Source organism: Rutilus rutilus (genome assembly GCF_951802725.1).
Source record: "Rutilus rutilus genome assembly, chromosome: 25".
Lineage (NCBI taxonomy): Eukaryota > Metazoa > Chordata > Actinopteri > Cypriniformes > Leuciscidae > Rutilus > Rutilus rutilus.
The window spans coordinates 21,903,809-21,920,757 of NC_140229.1; the positions used below are offsets into that span (position 1 = coordinate 21,903,809).

Consider the following 16,949-nt stretch of genomic DNA (forward strand, 5'->3'; position numbering starts at 1 on the left):
GATGTGGTGTTTTCATCAGAGGATAACGTGTTAGAAAGCCATGCAAATATCTTAATTTTACTGTAAGGACTGGACCAGCATCATGCAAACAAGTCTCCGCTAAACTTCCCAGACTTCACTGAACCAGAGCCACCACATGCATGGCACGACAAACAGACGGAGCGCAATAATTCTTACTCAAATAAACATTGATAAATTATATGATGGACATTAAATGTCACAAGCAAGTATATATTTTTTGATAGTAGTAACTGCAAAGTGTCTCTTGTAAAGGGGTAATCAAATGTAGGCCAAAGCCGGGTTCACACTGTACGATTTCACAGTCTGGGACAAATTTAGCAAATCCTAAAAGATTCCTCTAATCCTAGACTAAAATCTTTGATCGTTAGTTTGACTCACCAACAGAAGATTAATGACCGTTGCGATCAAATTTGACCTCCGACGAAATTCTGTCAGCGTCCGAAGATTTGACTCGCACTCCTGCAGTGTGACTTCTACATGACGACTGTCAAATTTTCTTCGTTTTTCAAGACAAGCCATGACCAAAATTAACGTTAGAGATTTCTTTGTAGCTTACCGGTTCAATCCCACGTGTAACGCAGCTCACTGTCACTGACTGATGAAGTAAAAAAAAAAGAGTTTTCTTGTGTACGTCCGTTTTTAACCCGTCTTGAATGCTGTACAGTCTGATGACAACCGAGATCTTAGTGTGACAAGGCTTACAGTGGGGATCATGTTCGTACAGTCTCACAAGAAACAATCGTAAAGGACTATAATAAATCGTACAGCGTGCACCCGGCTTAATATTATCACTAAGCTCAGATGAGTGAATGTGTGTTTCTCTTACCAGCTAACATTTAGTCTGTGCTTTTATTTTTAATCTTCTATAAAAGCATTGTTTTTGTTTTTAAATTGTAATGTTGTAACAATGTTAGACTATAATGTGATTTGCACATTATATATAGAATAGCCTACATGGGTACATTAAATATATTAGTTTCCAAAACCTTCAAAATGAACATTGTTTGCAGGACTATATTAGGCATGTGAAATAAAAATAATAATTACAGAAGAATTTTATTTATTTATTTTTAATGTGTTTTCCAAATGTGGTTTGTGTTTTGCAGGGGTAACATGCCACTCGCTTTGTGAAAACTCTGAATCCATGAAGGCTCTATCTGTAATTATGAATCAACACGTTCACACAGACTAATAATCATGGGAGTGTAAGTGAGGGGGTTGTTGGCTAAATTTGGCAGGAGGAACAGAAATTAACAATGTGCATTTTGGTCATGTTTACTAAGTACTGGAGCAAATTGCCACCACCCAAACAATTGAACCACAAAGTAAAATAACACTGTAAGAAATAATAAAAAAAATGGACTCAATACAACCAGCTAGGACTGGAATACGGATTCATTTAAATGCCTCTGATTCGCCAATGCATTCATATTTAATAAGATTAATTCTGCAGCCCTAAAGTACACACACACATGCATTTGCTTTATGATGGAATTTTTGTATAGGGTTTCATATCAAGAATACATCACTGAAAGCCAAGTCTTTATTTATAACCCATACACTTATGACTTCAACACACCCACACACGCCCAGACCTGAGCAACATTACCAATTATCCTTAATGAACAGACCGACAGTCATTATGGGGCTTTCAACAGCCGCTACAACCGTTCTGAGAACAGTGAATACGATCGGTGTCAGATAAGTGCAGTTCTGTCACAAAAGTACAATTCAGAGGGAGTCGCTTCCTACAATTACGTCTGGCAGCTTAATTATCGCTACCATAACTCACACACACACGCCATTGTGGGTTAAAAAGAACCGTTCAGTACTGTATTACGGCACAAAGGAACAAACGTGGCGGGGCGAACGTAATAACCCTCACTTGTCTTTATCAATATTCTGCTCACTCATTTATAGGCTAAACAGAGGGCTCCTTTCATCTATCTAATAGTGTGTGGCCAGCATACGCACCAGGCACTGTCTAATTGGTTAATTCTCCGTGGAGGCAAAGGGGTGATGACCATCAAGGCAGAACAAATCAAAGTGTCCTACACCCCCTCCTTCTTTCTCTTCATCTACCCTTCTCTTTTTCTTTCTATCTCTCTATATCGCTCATAAAAATCATCACGGTGATACCACTGTGCTGGAAACCTCCCTTATTAAATTACACACACTATCAGATGGGGAAGCACTCTGCCTTCCAGTCTTTAATTGAATATCTATCTCAGCCATGACAAGGAAGTCAAATAGGAATTAATTGCTACATGCAATAACACAAGTGACCAGAGCGCTGTTCAAAACTTAGAGCTGCCCACCTAGAAAGCAAAAAATAATCAAAATAAAAGGCAACGTAGCATGCATGCTTAATGATAATGCAATCCCACAATGCACTGCTTCAAAAAATTTATTGATTTTATTCAATCTTGAAAAGTATAAATGTGTGTTATAACTACAAGAGTCTCTGGTAGCTTTGTAACATGCTGTTGCTAACATAAAACTCTATTGCAATTAATTTATTCAAGTTAAAAATTAGATTTTGTGTACATGAGTGCCTTTTTGATCCCACTGTGCTCTGCCTAGATGTTTTTAACGCAAAAACCCATCCCGAACGCATGCCTCCTAGGATATTTGTCACACCATACAAATCTTATAATCTGCAAAATCTTATCAGACTAATAGAAACACAGGTGCTTCGAGAGAGGCAGTTAGTTTGTCTTCCTGATAGAAACAAATGTGCATCCTAAAATACTCGAATAAGTTTAGACCAAATCCACTGAGGAATTTGTGTGTATTTGTGATCCTCTTGCAGAGGCAGACATCATCCTTGAACACAAGTTCTGCCTCATTCATCACTGCGCATTAAAATGCATTTACAGTACATTACTATTTTACTATTCATACTAGGGTCGCCATACACTACCAGTAAGTAAAAAAACAAAAAAATTATAATAATTACTGGTTGTATATATATATATATATATATGATTAAAGGGAGGCTCTTCTCTTGCTTTCTGCTTATAACCTATTCACAATCTCAACATAAGTTTAGTTTTTTATGCAGCTTAAAGGGATACTCCACTTTTTTTGGAAATAGGCTCATTTTACAACTCCCCCAGTGTTAAACAGTTGAGTTTTACCGTTTTCGAATCCATGCAGCGCCTGAAAATAGGTCTAATAGGTTAGACAAACTTAGTCCCGGTCACGTTGGAAGTTACAGAGCTGGGGACTATTTTCAGGCGCTGCGTCATATCATTACACCTGCTGGACTCATGGTACGGCAGCAAAGTTTCTCGATTATTACGCAGGAATGAGAGTATAGTTCCTAGCCATATCAGCCTAGAAAATCGCAACTTTTCATTTTCCGTCGGTCTTAGTACACGATGTAACTACAGAAGAGTCAAGTTTTAAATAGGAAAAATATCGAAACTCTTTGGTCATTTTTTTGAGAGAGATGCTAATGGTCTTGTCTGATTCAATGATCTATGCTAAGCTATGCTAAAAGTGGTACCGCCAGACCCGGAGATCGGCTGAATGGATTCGAAAGCGGTAAAACTCAACTGTTTAACTCTGGGGGAGTTGTAAAATGAGCCTATTTCCAAAAAAAGTGGAGTATCCCTTTAAGCCCTATTCGGACGGGACTAGTTTCACAGGGGGACGTTAGAGAAATTTCTGTTTCATAGACGTACTTTGAGATTTTAATCCTGTCCGAATCTGCCATGTCCGTCACACGACCTCTGTAAAAATTCCAGAGCAAATTACCTACTGTTTTTCGTCAAACTCGGCGTTCCTCAGAGAAATCTAATCCCGTCCGAATGCGAATGTCTGTGATTGCCGGAAAAAATTTTTTTCCAAAACGCTTTTTCTTGTGTGTTTTGGTAAAAAAAAAATTTCCAAAACGCTTTTTCTTGTGTGTTTTGGTCAACGTGAACTACCGTACAATCTCTCGCTATCGCGCCGGTATTCAAGTTTCTGCTTTGTGCGCTCCGATAATGGATGTAGATGTGTTCGGTACACTCAACAAGAAGAGCCAAATCACGTAAACTGTTAAGACTGGCTACTGTAATATCAGTTTCAGGTAAGATTACTTTCATTTCTGCACTTAATTACATAACGTGCAAATTATATAAGTTAAAACTTTTTATTCCAGTGGGTTTATTTATTATAAGAACCCAGTTCTATAAAATCATGATGATAAATGTATGTTTTTTTATACTACAATTTTTATAAAATGTTTACAAAACACTAAACGTTTTACTTTATATTTCAAAGTGCTTAATTTTAAAAGTACTTAATTTCAAAATACATTTGATCAAATTTCATACGCAATCCACGCATTCTGAACACGTGATCTTCTGCGATGCCCACATGTAAAACACAGACACTTCTACCTCGGTAATAAACACGGAGATGTTAGTCCCGTCCGAATCCGTACATGAAATCACAGACGTAGGTTGATAAGAATTGTAACTCAAACGTCGTTTGGAAAACTAGTCTCGTCCGAATAGGGCTTAATAAGTACACTGCAAAGTTTCTGGATTGACAACCACATTTAAATCGACTGAATCGGAAACTGCAATGATAACCAACAGACGATACAACAACAAAAAAATTACGTATACTTAATTGAACAGCTTTTGCTCTGGTACTAAAACTGGTACCGACTCGAGAACCGCAAAATTGGCAGGATAAAACCAGCAAACGTTTTAACCACCAGGCAACGAGGGTTGAATGAGAAAGCACAATAGGCAAAGCAAAAACTTGTTACAATCTCTTGAAAAATAGCTCCCAAATAATTGTTTTGTTTTTTTAATTCATGATCTGCACCGTAAACCACAGAATTTCAATTATTCCCAAGAGCATAAAAGACACTGTCCAATGTGTCCATGTGTTTCAATTCTGACCATTTAAGACTGTAAGACAATACTTTCCATAAAAGATTAGGATTTGTAAGATTAAATTATAAGAGGAACAGTTCCCAGGTCAGCGTTTAATTACTACGCTTGCCAAATTCAATAAATCAAAATCAACAGCACATGGTTTCCTATCAACACTAATCATCTTTGGTTTTAAACACCTTGATAGCTTTATAATGCTACATTTATTATTTTATAGCCTGTGTGGTGCATATAATGATTCGTTTAGAAATGCTGCTGTTTCACTGAATGTGTGTGTCTGTGTGTGTCCGTCTCAGGAAATGGTGGTGACCCACTGTCTCTCTCTCTGACTCTCACATGCCTTACAAGGCCATTCCTTCCCTGTGTGTGCGTTAGATCTGGTTTCTGCTCATCGCTGGATCCATTTCCGCCGCTCCTGTCGGCACATCAGCTGCCATAAAACCACATACGCACGCACGTCTACACAAACTGCCTGTTGACACAGCGCAGGGCACTTTTCCACTGCACACCCCCTCAGGAGTTCCAGTCCCATGGTGCCCTTCCTCCAGTATGCACTCACAACCAAATGCACACTTGTACCCAGCTCTTCACTTGCTCCCTTCGACCCCAAAACAGACAAACCATTTATCAGACAAGGGTCACACAATGTCACTTTAAGGTCTTTTGCAACAGTGCAGCTTACTAGATTGGACAACTAACAATTATCTAGCAAATTGAGCATGGACCAGCGTTTCCTGCTGTTAGTGCTGCCGCTTATAGATCTACAGCGTCATGCTAGAAAGATACATTTGACCTTAGTTGTAAGTTTGCAGTCTGAATGTAGTGCGATATAAAGGTTTGATTAAGCACAAATTCAAAGACATTCTTACGATTCATATAGTATGATTTATGAACAAATCACTTTAATGATCAAGTTTATTTAATGAATCATTTACATTTATTTAGCAGACGCTTTTATCCAAAGCGACTTACAAATGAGAACAATAGAAGCAGTTCAACTAACAGTAGGACGACAATATGCAAGTGCTATCACCCTTCCCTAACGTAGTGCATGTAATTTATTTTTTAGAAGAGAAGAGAAAGTGTTAGTATTACTGGATCAAGTGCTTTAAAACATTTTAAACTTTTGCAAGCACTTTAAAGGCCGCCTGAAATAAAAATGTACGATTTTTTTAGCTTTTAGTACGAATGTTAGCCTTAAGGTTATGAATAAGCTGGTGTGTTCCAAAACAATGACAAAATTCGCATTTAGGAGATATAAGCATCTAAAACTTCTCACTTCCACTAAAATGATCACGGATTTTTATGACATCACCGCGGACTTCCGCTTCTCATCACATCTTCTGTCCAATCAAATGCTCTCTAGAATCTAAAGCTCCGCCCCCTATGCTATAAATGGCCAAAGCGACCACTGACACGTCACGGAGCAATATGAGCTGGAGATGTGTGTTCGGTTGCTCAAACCCTCGAGATTTATTACATTTTCCAACGTTGTTAAGAATGAAATAGCTAGAATTTATTCACACCTCTACTATTGAATCCAACGTATCATCAGCGCTCGGATTCGCTTCCATGGTGCTGTCAAGTACGACTTGCAGTCTGTGCGGTAAACTACACGCTATTGGCTATTTGAAAAGGGGGCGGAGCCATTCAATATGTCCCGCCCTAGCTTCCTGTTTCAGTGGAAATTACGTCAGCGCATCAAACAAAGCTGCGCATTCCAAGGCACTTCAGTGGGCCTTTAATTAGAGATGCACCGATTGATCGGCTGGTGACCGGAATTGGCCGATTTTCACGTGATCGGCCGTGACCGGCGACCGGCCGGTCAGTCTGACAAATGCCGATTTTATGCCGGTCAAATGCACTCGGGCGCCGCATGATTAACATCGCGCAACATCAGCATCACACGGAACACACATGTAGGAAACCTCATGAATTACGTCCGTTCAGACCGCAAGCGCGTATTTTTATTCGGCATGCATGTTAATCAATGAGTGCATTGTCACAACGGGAGCAGGAGCAGCGCGTGAGCGTCAAGCAGGAGCGTCGCGAGCAGTGAAGCGCGTGTTTCGGCGCCGAGTCTATTTGCTGCACTGCTCACGCTCAATTAAAGGGAAAACACACTTTTGATGGACAAAATAGCCTAAATAGGGTTTCACAAAAAAAGTGCACAAAATGCACAGAATTTGCGTGTTTTAACAAGAACTGGAGTAGGCTATGTCAGAAAAGAAACCGAAGACTAATATTTATAGAAAATGTACCCATTTAAACTTGTTTTATTATTCAGTTTGTACAAGTGATTGCAATAGGCCTGTGTGTGTGTGTGTGTGTACTTTGAGAAATATCTTTATACTGCAAGGCTATATTTATTTGATTTTTTATTTATATATTATTTTATTGCCATTCCCTGTTTTCATACAGACGTTTAGTTTGCTAAATACATATATAAAAAAATTATTGGATATTGAATGTGAAAAGGAAATGGTTCTTCCATAACACTGCGCTTTAGATGTGTGTGAATTACCCACACCTGGAGTAATTTATATAGTTCTATTTTATAGTGTTTATCTGTTCAAAAAAAGATGTACTATGCAAATTGTAAAATGTTCTATTACAGAAAAGATATAAAATAAATATTTGTGTGTGCTGTAAAGTGGTTAGAAAAAATGAAATCGGAATCGGCTAAAATCGGTATCGGCAGGTCAAACTTAATGAAAAATCGGAAATCGGAATCGGCCCAGAAAATTGTAATCGGTGCATCTCTACCTTTAATTATAAAACCATTCAAATGTTTCTATTTCTATTATCACATATTAAAAGTATAATAATATAGTAAAATAATTTTGTTTAAAATTGCCTTCGTTTAGCCCAATTATGTACACTATTATGTACACAGACATATGAAGGTCTGTTGTGCTCCGAGTCTGGCCTTGGTCTATCTTTTACCCGTCCCTCTTCACTCGTCCTGTACTTTTCTGTCAATTCCCCACTGTTGCCTAATAAAGGCATAAACCAAATAAATAAATAAATTATTAAACCAGCACAGATGTCTTTGTAGTTGCTTTGCTGTTTGCTAGATTCTGACTTTGCACAACGTGCCAGTTCTTTTATGGGATTGTTCACCTCTCATTAGTCAGACAGAGTTAAATTCGGCGGCCAAGATGCAACCAAGTCACGGGCCAAAATCAGCTGGCACAGTGGGACGTAATGCCTGTAAACTGGTTGATATTCGATTATTGCCAAACCAGCAATAAACAATGTACAATGGGTAATGACCTCAAGAAACTTGTTTAAAATACTTCTCCTTTCGGGAAAAAGGAAAGCTTCTTCCTCTCTGTGTGGTTCTCCCTTTCTCAAACACTCTCCCCAGAAAGGCTTTCTTTGTCATGCAAACAGCAGACAGTAAATCAGATGTCCTGATGGCGCAGTGGCAGACGGGTGCACAGGCTCAGGAGGAGGAAGCGGGCTTTGGCTTGAGTCGAGCTCAAATTCCCCCTCTGTTAGCAATGTCAGCTTTTCCCATCAGCAAGAGAGCAGGCCAAGAATAGCTCCGATCGGTTGGAGAGCGATGGAGGGGAAAAAGGTGAAAGAGTGAGAGAACAAGGGAGAAAGATGAAGAAACACTTCATCAGCTGAATATCACCTCATTCTGTCAAACGGCCAATATTCTGCAAATCTATTAGGCACTATATTGGCATTTTATAGAATATACAGGCAAAAATACCAATACATAAATATAATGAAATGTTTACAATCTTTTTGACCAATTTCCAAGACTTTTCCAATCAATTTAAGTAATTGTATATTATGCATGCATAGCTATTTATAGCTGAAAAAAAAAAAACAAGCACAATATTTAATTGTTTTCTACATTGATAATAAGAAATGTTTTTTTATTGATCATCAAATCATATTAGACTGATTTCTGAAGGATCATGTCCACACTAATGATAGTGTGATGATCAACGTACCAGTAATGATGCTGAAAATTCAGCTTTGATCACAGGAATAAATTACATTTTTAAATATATATATATACACATTAGAACACAGTTATTTTAAATTGTAATAATATTTAACAATATTACTTTTATTACTAGGCCTATATTTTGGTCAAATAAATGCAGCCTTCGTGAACATTTCATAAAACTTATTTAAAAAACATACAACAAAAATCTGATTTTGCATGATAGTGTGTGTGTGTGTGTGTGTGTGTGTGTGTGTGTGTGTGTGTGTGTGTGTGTGTGTGTGTGTGTGTGTGTGTGTGTGTGTGTGTGTGTGTGTGTGTGTGTGTGTGTGTGTGTGTGTGTGTGTGTGTGTGTGTGAGAGAATTTAAAAACAAAGCAAATTGCACTAAAAAGAATCCCAAACCATACATTCTCAATATCACCTTACTCAAACTCTAGCAGGCAAAGTGAATAATCACTAGAAATGAAATGTATCCATTTCAAATAAGATAAATAAGCTGAGAGGACGTGTTTGAGTCTGTGGTGTCGGACAAAGAGGCAGAGCGAGTTATGAAAGATTACATAGACAAACAATTTCTTTTTATTCGGAACAACATGCACCAATTAACTGTGCACAATGAGACCAGGAACATGCATTAAGAAATTAAACAAGGTCCATTCTGATTTGATGTTGATTGTAAGATTAAGACCGCATGTGGAGGAATGTCAATAAAGCCATAAAGAGAAAGAAAAATCCATTCTCAGGTTTATTATACCCCTCTAAATCTCCACAGACAGCCGGTGTGACCTAACGATGCTGAAAGTCAGCTACATCTGCCACCGTTGACTCCCTATGCCCTCAGGAAATGCCACACACACAACTCTTAAACGATTATTCAAGTGCTAAATCCTTGCAACAGGCCGTGAGAGTCAAATTAAGGCCTCTGGGGCCGATGTGGGCCATAACCGAGAGACTTAAGGCCCGTTCACAACAAGAACGATAACTATAAAGATAAATATATTAGAGTCCACACACCAGCGGACGATATCGTTCTGTTTATTCTAAGCGCGTGTTTGTCTGTCACTTTAAATGCTCGAGCTCGTGACAGCAGGATGCATTCTGATTGGCTGACAATGTTTTTATCGTTCATCAGCTGGATAAAATCGTTCTGAAAGTGATTACAAAGATGTCGTTTCTCTGTGCCGTTATAGTTAGCTGTGGTGTGAACTATTCTTTAATATTGAGAACGATTTTTAGAACTATATCTCTATTGTTTTTTTTTATAGTTATCGTCCTTGGTGTGAACGGGCCTTAAGCCTGGGAGAAACAAAGACAAAGAGTGACCAGAGACAAGAGACATTCGCACTCTGACCTCCCGACCCGAGCATCTGTCATCTCTTCTCTGGGTGGAATATATCTTCAGACAGGTCTATATTTCTGTTCTGTCCTCTACGATATGACCCCATAACATCTTGGGGAAGAAGGCAGACAGACTGTGCGACATCTGTCTCGTATGTCACACTGTACAGTGGAGATTTTAAACCAACAATATTTTAGACCAGTGGTTCTCAAACTAGTTTGGCCATGGGACCCACAATAACTCATGGATATGCAAATCCTTCCCAGCAAACACACAACGTACCACACTAACAGTAATAGTTAGGTATGCACCGATATTAACATTTTGGTCGTAACCGATAATTCTTTAGCCTATATTTCAAAGCCGATAAGCTGATTTATTGGCCGATAAATCTAAATCCAAATTTTGATATAAGTTTTGAGAGCCTAATTATCTGACAGATCTGCACTGCATGTTACACTTAACCATATTTTCCTTTTTGAAGTAATTTCAATCATATTTCAAGCCATTCAAAACCATCATGTTAATCAGTGCACATCCGAAGGGAATAATCCATTATTTATCGGCTTTAATATATCGGCCAAATTTTCTTATTGGACCGATAACATTAAAAATGAACATATATTGTCAGATACCGATATGGTGGCCGATATATCCTGCATCCCTATAATAGTAATATATTGGTATTTTTTGGGACATCGTAACTACAACGTTGCATGCTCATATTTTAACCGCAAAAACGGCTTTTGTGTGAACCGGCCCTGATAAGTTTTTTAAATATTGAACTTCTTTTAACTTGAGTGCCCTGTTTATAGAGTACAATGTCATGCGTGAGACGCTGCAAAAGATGCAAAGGCAACAGTCAAACACGTTTGTTTAACGCATTTCCATAGAAAACTAAGTCAAAATAGTGCAGTGGAATAGAAAAAGCACATTCTGTCTGACAGAAGAGCAAAGAGTCAACAGCTGTCAAGCACACTTACATGACAATACTTAAAACGGAAACGTTTTTCTTTGCGCTTTTCGTGTACAGACGACAACGTAGTCAAGACAATGTCACTTTGTAAAGAAACACTATACGCCCCTATAGACTGAGCAAGTAATATAGGCTACATGCGCATGACATCACAGTTTTCACAAATTACGTTTTAGACGTTTTCAAACGTTTTTTAGTTTGCGTTTTAAGGCCACGAAAATGCTGTTGTTGTGTGAATGAATGGCCAAAATTAATTAGAAAGGTTTCAGTTTTTAGTTGAAAACAGTGTGGTGTAAACGGACCCTAAATTTAGTTCTTTGACTACACACTCTGGGTCACTGGTTGAGAAACACCGTTTTAGACTCCATAACATCTTATGGTCAACACAATGAACATCACCAGGTAACACACACCGCAGTTTATATATGTGTTTTCATCCTTTTGTTTTGGCACAAACACCTTGGACCCGCACAGAAATGAAAAAAAAATAAGTTATACGTTTCACCCTCTCTCTCTCTCTCTCTCTCTCTCTCTCTCTCTCTCTCTCTCTCTCTCTCTCTCTCTCTCTCTCTCAAGGGAATTCAGTCCTTACAAAACAAGTGCAATCTTTCGCATTTCAACCTGAGGCAATATGTGATAGCCACAAGCTATTTTCAGACAATGTGCCAAGCAATTTCCAAAGCATTTCAGATGCTGGGCTCACAGCAGTGTGTGTCGCGGAGGGAGAACAGTGTGTGCATGTGTGTGAGGGACGGAAGCGACGCATGAGCTGATCGCATGAGGAAAAAAGCATCAGTTATGCTCTTTGTTCTTGTGAAAGGAAAGTGGATATTCAGGATCGTATAGATCACACATAGATGAAGTCAAACATAACTTCACCATACTTGTGTAGCCTAACAAGTTAACATTAGGAGGAAGCAAAAACAGATTTATGTAGCCTACACCTTTACACAAATGTAACCATGGTATTTCTGTAAAAATATTAGTTACTCCAGTTGTAAAATAAAATTGTGGTAACTTATCCAAAGTAATAAAAATAAGTGATATAACAGAATTCTAAATATATAACAAAATTCATGGTTTTACAGTAAGTATGGTATTTTGGCAAGCTAAAGACTTTGGTTACCACACTTTTTGGTCAATGAATTGCCATGAATTTTCCATAATTGTTCCAGTGGTTCATGCATGTACTGTACTATTTAATAATACTACTACTACTACTACTAATAATTTTATGGAGATTTTATTGCTAAATAAATAGTATTATAAATATATTAACTACATCTAAATAGTTCATTATTCATCTTTATATTTGTATTAATACATTTATAAACGTCCATGACTCGTGATACTTCCAGGTTTTTCATGGCTGTGGTTGTTACCGTGTAGGCTAAATATGTGTAAGAAAAAACATCAATATTTTGGAGAGTATTTTAACCAAATAGAGTGAACGATACTTCCCACGTGCAGTCCCATGTCTGCTATTCGTCTATTAAAGTAGCCTAATATTCTGCCCCTTGAATCAATTCTTCAGTTTACTCTAATCAGTTCACTCATCTGTTCCATGCTCATTATGACTATTTTCGGTTCAAATGAATCGGTCAGCTATTGACTCCAGAACCGTTCGGACCGATTCAATTCGATTCGCAGGTGTATCGTAACAAACGGTTAAGTGAGCCGATTCAATAGATTCATTGAAAGATCCGACTCACATGAACAATTCGTTCGCGTCGCTATCACAGAATAGACCGTGAAACTGCGGAAGTCTCTCTACAAGACACCTGCAGCAAGATGATTATCAACCCTTACTTAACCGCCTCTACATGACTGTGTCTGTTGGAAAAAGATAACAAAACAAACCCACAGTACTAACCATCAATGAATGCCACATGTAACATGTAACATTCACCGCACTGACAGGTTAACTGAGACAAATAAAACAACAACGTTTCAGTTTCTTACAACATTCAAAACAAGAATCACGTGCAGTTAATAAAACAACACCAAGCATGTGTTTGCAAAAAAAATCTAAACGAGGGAGTGGGAAGCTGTTTTCAGAGCTGGAGAAAGAGAAAGCAACTTTTTAAATGGAACTTGTCGCAACCGTTGAGCCAAACGAGTCTCAAACGCGTTTAAACGCGAACATCCAGGGCTGGAGGAGAAAAAGCCGCAAACACGAGCTCAGAAAGACTCAGAAGCGCTACTTACTGGTGAAAGACGAAATGTTAAATAATCCAAGAGTATCCTGAATGTGTAGGAATCGAGGTTCAGACTAATATCGTGGTGTCAGCGGGACTCGCTCTTCTCCGCCTGCTGCCTCACTCACGCGCACTCAGATGAATGAGGAACGCGCAGAAGCGTGCACGAGCTCAATTCATTATTCACGCGGAGGACAGTGAACTGCCCAAGTTTCCCAACATCGATCTTTCGTGGTTATATATTTTGCATGAAAATATTTACCGGGATCATTTTAGTGGAGTTTTGACTTGCTATCAAACTGCATGCAAATGCCCTAGCCTAAAGCTAGGGAACCTAACGTTACTCATATTTAACACCAAACCTTTACTGTTTACCCCAGAGTAAGAAAAATAGGCTATTTAAAATAGCAAGACAGACAAACACGATAAATATAGCTAAACAAACATGACAAGATTTTTTAGACGTTTTCATGAAAATAAATTAATGATAAATGGGAGAAGAAAAAAGAACTGACCCCCAAATATTTGACATTTTCTTGGAATTACAACACACATATACTAACTGTAAAACATATTGTTGGTTTAACTTAAAAAGGTAAGTTACATGGTTGCTTTAAATTAGAAAATTTGAGTTAATAGGAGATTTGTTTAATAAATAGAAACTCAAAATATTATGTTATCTGAACCACACTAATTGTCTAAGTTGATTTGACAAATGATAAAAAGTTGTGATAAATCATGAAAATATTTTTTACAGTGAGGATAGGCCTACAAGAGGACTAAATGTCCTGGTGTAAAAGACCCTTATATTATTATTTTCTCTTAATAGGCTGTATTATATAACAACAAGACCACTGCATCATCTTCCTAAATTCTGCAACAAATAGTCTTGAATAAGTTGTGAGAAATTGGATGTGGTGAATATGCAAAGTGTTTCCATATTGATGACTCCTGTCACAATACAGATTTGTAAAATATATAGGCCAACACAAACTAAAAGAGGTTGGCGATAAGGCCCTAAAAGCAGAATAATACAAATCTTATTTGATAAAAACGTAAGATTTTATGAAATGCCAAACATGAATCAAAGAGAAAACGGAACACTTATGTCACAGTTGTGTCCCAAAGAACTCAAATTGAGTTTTACTCCATTAAATTGTTTATTTTCTATTTTTTTTAACTAGGCTACATTAAGAACAAATTGAAATATATAAGGTGGTCTGCTTTACCCTAATCTAGAATAATTAATTCAGGTCAGATCTGAACCATGGATCACAGGTGATGCAGTAACAGTTTCTAAAGGACAATAGAAACGGTTAATGCAAACAAACCATCTCTTCACACACTTGATGGCACGCTCACAGCAAAATTTGGCTACACAAATGAACAACCAAAGTTTATATTGGCTAAGCGACTGATTCCTTCGCCTCAATTAAAATAGTCTCACATAACAAGCCAGTGTTTGTTTCTCTCCTCCAGCCCCAGATACAGCCTAATAAATTATTCAACTACAGCAGATGCACCAGCACAACCTCAATATACCCAAATGCAGCATCTGAAAGCGCGAGGTTAAGTTAAATACACGCGCGTGCATGTAATTCATCCATTTGAAAGCCGATACAAAACCCATCGTCCGAGAGGCGACTGCACTGCCGTGCCTGAAAGCATCAAAGAAAGATACGAAGGCATTTGCAGGTAAAACTACGAATAGATGTGCTTGGATCCGCAGATACTGTACATTAACTAATAACAGCAGCACATATGCGGATAGACACAGATGATGTCCTTCATGAACACATGAAACAGTCATCGCAACAACACGATACGCTTTAAAACCATAATGGTGTTTCTATCGGCATGGTAGGGTTTTAAAGCGTCCTGAACGAGATTAATTACCGTGGTCTCGTTGGCCGTAATCCCCCGCTGGACCGATATACCTCCAGTCAAGTGTTTCTTTCTCCGGCTGTCTCTCTCTTTCTGCTTTCCAACTGTCTCAAGTATTTGGACCACGGGCGCGTTCACGTCATGATATGCGCGCGCTCTAATTGGAGGGCTGCTGCTCTGCAATAACTGATACAGTGTTACACTGTTTCACCTGGCGAAACATCTGACTGTCTTACAGTGTTATCTTTCGAATTATTAAGTCTCGAGGCTAAGTTTATCTGTGACTTGTGTTCTGGAAAATATCCAAATAGGAAGAGCCCAGACCATTTTGTCATTGCACCTATTTTTATCAAATATTGTCAGCGCATGATTAGTTATTACAGAGCTTACTCAAAGAATCCACAAAGAATGCAGAGATAACCTGAGGTACAATATGTTTTGATAGATAGATAGATAGATAGATAGATAGATAGATAGATAGATAGATAGATAGATAGATAGATAGATAGATGAGAGACAGGCAAACAGATAGATAGATAGATAGATAGATAGATAGATAGATAGATAGATAGATAGATAGATAGATTTGAAACACCTTTAATCTTGTAATGTAATTTGAAACACCATGTATTGAACTTCACCACTTTTGAAATAATTGACTGAAATATAAAATACATTTGTAATTTATAAGACACTATCATCTTCTTGCAGCCTCCTCAGATTGGACGAGAGGTCTCAGATTCGCTCTTCTTTTGTTGCTGGCCATATATAATATAGTACATCTTGTCAAATAGCTATATAACAATCCAGCAAGGTGAGTCTGATTGACGAGATACAGTGTGACTTCAATGTTTATCAATCGGCTCCCAGACAAGCGCATGAATCTGTTCCACGCAGAGCTGAACTGTATAATCCAATCAAGGGTATGAAAACAGGTATGTGTGGAGTGACAGTAATTCAGTGCTGTGATTGTTGTAGTATGGAAGCCAAGGCCACGAGGAATGCAGAATACTCCGGCTCTAAGAGGAGTCTTTCAGAGAAACACCTCTACGCCAGTTTCAAAGCAAGGCCGAACACATTAGTCTGGTCTCTCCTGTAGAACAACATGCCAGGAACAGTCTCCACACACACATACACACGCACACACACACACACACAGCTCACAGTAAATTCCTGTTCATTTTAAGGGTGTGTTTGTGTGAAACTTAGTGTCTCTGCTTACGCACCAGAACAACAGGGCATACTGTCCTGAAAGGACAAATACTCTTTTCTATGTTTCATCATAAACGTACACAGCTGGATTTCATTAAATAAAATTAAACATTAATACAACTCTTTATTAAACAGACACCCCTCCCCTAGAACAACATAATGTCCCTAGTCATCTATATAAGAGGTGGCATAATCTAATAAATATGCATGTTTTTGCATACATTAGTGAGCTTCAGCCTGCAATATTATAATTAGATGTTACACCAGATCCTCCCTCTGCAGTGCCAAAACTGCTTTTAAACTGACTCAGAGCATCACAATGTATTCACAATGTAACTATCCGTCCACAAAGACGGACTGATGAAAATATGATAAGTATCATAAAGATTTTGCCAATTATCATATGCTCCTGGAACAACATTCCTATCATCCAGATTTTCCTTTTTTAAATC

The 16,949-nt window shown here is 38.1% G+C and overlaps 1 protein-coding gene across 6 annotated transcripts in view; it reads right to left on the reverse strand.

Moving 5' to 3' along the window:
- strbp (spermatid perinuclear RNA binding protein) overlaps nucleotides 1–15,437 on the reverse strand; it is a 100,473-nt gene extending 85,036 nt beyond the window's left edge. For 2 of the 6 annotated variants that reach the window (XM_084401069.1, XM_084401072.1), the window contains exon 1: nucleotides 13,412–13,535. The gene's annotated coding sequence lies outside the window, so the exon portion shown is untranslated. Of the gene's footprint in view, nucleotides 1–13,411; nucleotides 13,575–15,297 lie in introns of those variants that run through there. The other 4 variants (XM_084401068.1, XM_084401067.1, XM_084401071.1 and 1 more) reach the window with 4 other exon arrangements.
- Between the last annotated feature and the right edge of the window lie 1,512 nt (nucleotides 15,438–16,949).